The sequence below is a fragment of the Octopus sinensis genome, linkage group LG11 (genome assembly GCF_006345805.1).
Source record: "Octopus sinensis linkage group LG11, ASM634580v1, whole genome shotgun sequence".
Taxonomy (NCBI): Eukaryota; Metazoa; Mollusca; class Cephalopoda; order Octopoda; family Octopodidae; genus Octopus; species Octopus sinensis.
The window spans coordinates 16,908,726-16,914,952 of record NC_043007.1 but is presented as its reverse complement, the minus strand read 5'-3'; positions in this window follow the sequence as shown (position 1 = coordinate 16,914,952).

Genomic DNA, 6,227 nt, shown 5'->3' with positions numbered 1-6,227 from the left:
TCTCGACCCCTTTTGTGCATCAGGTACTTGGTTGATATTTCCTGTTCCTGGATTGCCAACACATACCCTTCAAAATGGGAGGTATTGGTCCATGATAAACTGCTTTGATGATCGATATTACTATCATCACGGAGCTTTCTACTAACATATCCATGCATAGTCTTCTGCTCATATAGGCTCATTCATTCATCTGATGATGTGTTGCAGTAGAGTCGTGCGATTTCTTTGGGCATGTATTCTAGGTTATCAGACAAAAAGTGTTGCTCAAGGATCTGCCTTCCAAGTCTTATGATATTATCAGCCTCATGTATACAAACTTGGTCAAGAGATGCACTTCGACACTTGGTGGTTAAAAGATGTTGCCAAAGGGATATGATGCGACGTTCAAAGGCATTTTGGGTCGATGTTAAGCCTCTGCCGCCTTGTTTTCATTTTAGGTAGAGGCAGTCCACGTTACTGTTTATGTGGAAATTATATGTGCTTGTTAGTATGTGCTTTTTCGGGTTTTCACATCAATGGCTCAGATCTCATCAAATGTTCAGTCAAGCAGCCCAAATGTTGGTATGAGTACTGACACTGCAAACACATTGTGGACCACTGTTTTATTGAATGCAAAGAATTCTGAGGTCCAAATTATTTTATTTGGCTCTAACATTCTTTAGTGGCACGTGTTTTGTTACAAGTGCCATTGTAACATATATTTTCATCCACCCCTAGATACCTGTAATATTCCTCGTCAGATACAGGGGAAACAGTCAAATCATTAATGGAGATGTTACTAGTCTGGTTTATAGTTTTCCCCCATTTCACAACCATATAACAACATTTATCCTCACCAAACTCCAACTCTACATCCTTTGAGAATGTTGTGACCAGGCCAAGGCTCTTTTTCATCTCATGCATATTCTTTGCATAAAGTTTCAAGTCATCCACAATGAAAGAGTGTGTAATTTTGGTATTTGTTTCCTTGTGAACAAGTGACATATCCTTTAGACTTCCTTAACACGAATGACAAGGTGTTTACAGAAAGTATAAACAACATCATAGAGAAGCTGTCTCCTTGGAATATGCTTTCCAAAGTTAACTTAAAAGTTAAATCATTAACGAAAATGTTAACTTTGTTTATTAATGATTAACAGATTAATGGTTTGGTGCCCAGGTCTGCATCTACTCTATTTCATGGCATAAAAGAGAAATATACATGGACGTAGTAGACACATCCCAATTTCGCCAGCGCATATTCCGGAAAAAATGTTTTTAGTGCAATTAACACAGCAATCCCTTGCCATATCACGGTTCACTTATCGCAGTTCACCTATCGCTGTTCACCTATCGCGGTTCACCTATTGCGGTTCACCTATCGCGGTTTATCATTTAAACTTACATTGATTCCTCTGTGGTGTTGTTTTGCATCTATAATAAAATAATTATATATAAATTATAAAAATAGTTTTTAAAAAATATACAGTACAGTACTGTTTCCACTTCCCGGATTTCCACCTATCACAGGTTTTTTAGAACCCGCGATAATCGAGAGATTACTGTATAGTGTAAACTTCATGTGCAAGACGCAGGATGATTTTTTGAAACCGTTTTGTTTTTGTTTTTTGGAAAAAATAAAAGTGCGTTTTATATGCCACCAAATACGGCGTGTGTGCCTGTAACCATAGAAGATTGTTATCATTTGGAGGTCACCTATTTTAAAGAGACTATTTCCTGACTGAGTATATTGTTATAGCTAGACAGCATCTGAAATATAATCCACACAATGCCAGAACGTGTCGAGACTTAATTTTTCTTTTTCAAGTGAGTACTTGATTATTTAGAAGCAAACCATTCTGTCCGTAGAGCTTATATCTCCATCTGGTTAAAGTTTCACTCCGTCAAACTAAAATCAACTTGGCTCAAACTAAACAGATCACAGTGGAAACAAATGATTCTAAAATGAATATTAACAATCAAGTATCAAGGATTAAGTAAAAACACTTAAAATTGCTTTAAAAGCATCCCGGAACACAAGACATGCCACATAGCTTGTTTGAGTGACATCCGTTCCTTTCGCTTTAAAAAAACATGGAACGTGAAACAGAAATTTAACACTGGTAATCACAATTACCAATTGAAGGCATTTATAAGCAGCTTCATTTAATGAAATCCTGGGATCTTTTCAGTTTTGCTGCCAATTTTTGAAAATTCAAAGTTTATTGAAGATTTTAAAATTTGGTATATTAATGTAGTTTCCCAGGCTGAATTTCTGGAGATACTTCACTTTCCAGTGACTGGAATATACATGTGCTTTCTCGCAGACAAAACAGTTCTCACGCTTGACTTGTTATTATGGAAACAGGCATGAATGAGTCTGTAGCTTACGATTACCAAAAAAACTGTAAACTCTAAAAGTTAATAACTCTTTATTTATCGATTTATCACAGAAATGAATTCAAAGCGGTGATTAGCATATGTGGAGGTGCAATGGCCCAGTAGTTAGGGCAGCGGACTCGCGGTTGTAGGATTGCAGTTTCGATTCCCAGACCGGGTGTTGTGAGTATTTATTGAGCGAAAACACCCAAAAGCTCCACGAGGCTCCGGCAGGCGGGTGGCGATCCCTGCTGTACTCTTTCGCCACAACTTTTTCTCACTCTTTCTTCCTGTTGGCCTGCTCGCTTAGCCAGCAGGATGGCGTCATTTGAAGGCTAAAACAATGCGAAGTGCATTGTGACCAGCGATGTGTAGCAACATCTGATAGCCTGGTCGGTCACGGTGATCACGGTGATTAGCATATAAAACCATGTCATTAGACCGTATATGAAATCAATTTGAGTAGGAATTGAAGAGATTGAAAATTGGCTGCCAAACAGAAAAAATCCAAATCCTGTGTAACGAATGCTTAATTCGAGTGTATAGTGTTTAGAATAAAGTGGTGAGCTTGAAGAATTGTTAGCACACCTAGCAAAATGCTTGGCAGCATTTCGTCCATCTTTTCGTTCTAAGATGAAATTCCGCCTAGGTTGACTTAGCCTTTTATCATTTCGGAGTCCATAAAATAAGTACAAGCTGAGTACTGGGGGTCGAATGTGATCGACTAGTCCCCGAAACTGCCGGCCTTGTGCCAAAATCTGAAACCACTATAGTGTTTAGAACATTTATTTTATTTTGGATGGAAGCATACGTGCCGCCGTGGGAGCGCGTGGCTTAGTGGTTAGGGTGTCAGCACCATGATCGTAAGATTGTGGTTTCGATTCCTGGACTGGGCGACGCGTTGTGTTCTTGAGCAAAACACTTCATCTCACGTTGTTGCTCCAGTCTACTCACCTGGCAAAAATGAGTAACGCTGCGATAGACTGGCATCCATCCAGCTGGGGAACACGTAGAAACTGGGAAACCGGGCCCATGAGCCTGGCTAGGCTTTAAAAGGGCGCATTTATTTTTATTATACATGCCACCAAATCATATTTGCTTGCAAGTGACGATTATAGTCCTTTTTTCCTTTATATGCATATATGGCTGCGTGAAGGCACATGACTCAGTGGTTAGGGTGTTGCACTCATCGACTGCGAGATCTTGATTTCGATTTCCAGACCGGGTGTTGCGTTGTGTTCTTGAGCAAAACACTTCATTTCACGTTGCTCTACGATCATTTCCTCATTTGACATGTGGGACGTCATGCACCTGTACAGGTAATGTCGATTTGATGAAAGGAGTGAGCTGATCACGAATATTTGGTCACTATACACAAATCAACTGTGCGGTTGTTCAGTAAGAAAGCGCAGAACTCTCATACGTCATCTAACGATGGGAGAGTCGTCATCCGTGACGTGTGTGCATTGGTCGGCCTTTTATCATCATTGTTAATATATTGCAGAGACAATAACAATCACTTTTGCTGCGCCTGGGCTGTTTCCAGAAGCAAATACCTTGCCTCGGTTACACTCACTACCTTTTTCGCTTATAGGTCTGATATGCCTGCATGTATGTATGTATGTATGTATGTATGTATGTATGTATGTATGTATGTATGTATGTATGTATGTATGTATGTATGTATGTATGTATGTATTTGTGTGCGTATGCATGCATATAAGTATGTAACTATACATACATACATGCATGCATACACACACATTTAGTGGAGGCGCATGGCTTAGTGGTTAGGGTGTCAGCACCGTGATCGTAAGATTGTAGTTTTGATTCCTTGACATGGCGACGCGTTGTGTTCTTGAGCAAAACACTTCATTTCACGTTGCTCCAGTCCACTCAGCTGGAAAAAATGAGTAACGCTGAGATGGACTGGCGTCCCGTCCAGCTGGGGAGCACATACGCCATAGAAACCGGGAAACCAGGCCCATGAGCCTGGCTTGGCTTTAAAAGGGCGCATTTATATTATATTTTATACACACACATATAGATATATATACATATATGCACACACACACACATGCAGGCATGGGCCACCTGGTCTCACGTCTTCGCCATGAACAGAAATTAATCTTTCTTCATTCCTTTGCGACATATGGGCTCAACTGAATTACCTCTCTTCATCTGACATCAATCTCACACGGATTCCCTCACACCTCTCACATTCAACTGCCCCTCTCCAACTACACACCTGCATACCTATTTCTTTACTACCCACAAGGGGCTAAATACAGAGAGGACAAACAAGGACAGACGAACGGATTAAGTCGATTACATCGACCCCAGTGCGTAACTGGTACTTATTTAATCGACCCCGAAAGGATGAAAAGCAAAGTCGACCTCAGCGGAATTTGAACTCAGAATGCAGCAGTGGACGAAATACCACAAAGCATTTCACCCAGCATGTTAATGTTTCTACCAGCTCGCTGCCTTTACACCTGCATACCGCCTACATCAGTACCCTCACCACTATACAAACCCCCATACACAATAATGTTCAGCTCATTACTTACTTCACACACCATTGCACACACACACACACCTACAAACACCTTCCCACTCCACACACACACTAGCACCAATCACCTCCTCAGCACCCACATCACACACCTTTATCCACACATCCGCACACCATTATCCATGCACCCACACGCAATTTTCAATAGCGCCACCAGACACACCACTATATGCGCAGACCCCCCACACATTGTTTAACTCAGTACACACACCACACACCACCATGCACACTGCCACACCTACACAAGCCCATAATACCTGAACACTGGCAATAGATACACACGCAACGTGCATAAACATATGCAGCACGCATAGACACAGATGACCCTCACCCGCAAACATGCACTGTACACATGCACACTATTTGGTCAGACACATACACACGTGCACACACCACCTGAACAAGCACACATCAACTGCTACACACACACACACTCATGCACACACATATATGTTAGCCTCACACATATACACGTCCAAATGCATACTCACATATATACACACACTCTCGCTCACACACACATACGTAATCACACATTCGGCCCCATTCACGCATACACACTCACACATACACACACATCCATTTTCACATACACACACACCCTTGCAAATCTTAGTTTTTTTGGTGGTGGGGTCACTGTTATCGTTATTATTATTATTATTATCTCTCTTCCTTTCAGTCTCTTTTTTTCGGTCATCTCGTCATGTTGGACTGTTGGTCTCCACATATTTTTTTCGTTCTCCATTTCTTTTTCATTCTCTTTCCAATTTTTCACCCTCCTAATCCTCTCTATCGAAGAGCATAGGCTTGAAACGTAAAATACTTTTTCACTTCCTGAGCATTATACTAATACACCTGTTTGTTGTTCCTAAACATGTCTTTGTCTTTTGTTTTCTGTAAATTCGAACTATATATAAACATATATATAGGGAGAATTTACAAAAAAAAAAACAAAAGATGAAGGCAGTGGGTGTAGGCAACAAACAGATGTATTATAATAGTATAACACTTGGGAAGTGAAAAAGTCTTTAACGTTTCGAGCCTACACTCTTCCACAGAGAGGAACACAGAAAGAAACAAGGAGAGAAAATAAAGAATGTGTGGTGGCTAGCGATCTATCATGGCGAATGCTGGACAGAAGGGTCGCATAGGAGAGCTAGGGAGAAGGGGAAATAATAAAGTAGTGGTGATCCCAAAACGAAGGTGCGTGTGTGTATGTATAAGAGAATTTGTATGTCCGTGTGGAAGAGGGCTGGTGATCTTGATGTGTGCGTGTGTGTATGAGTAGGTGTGA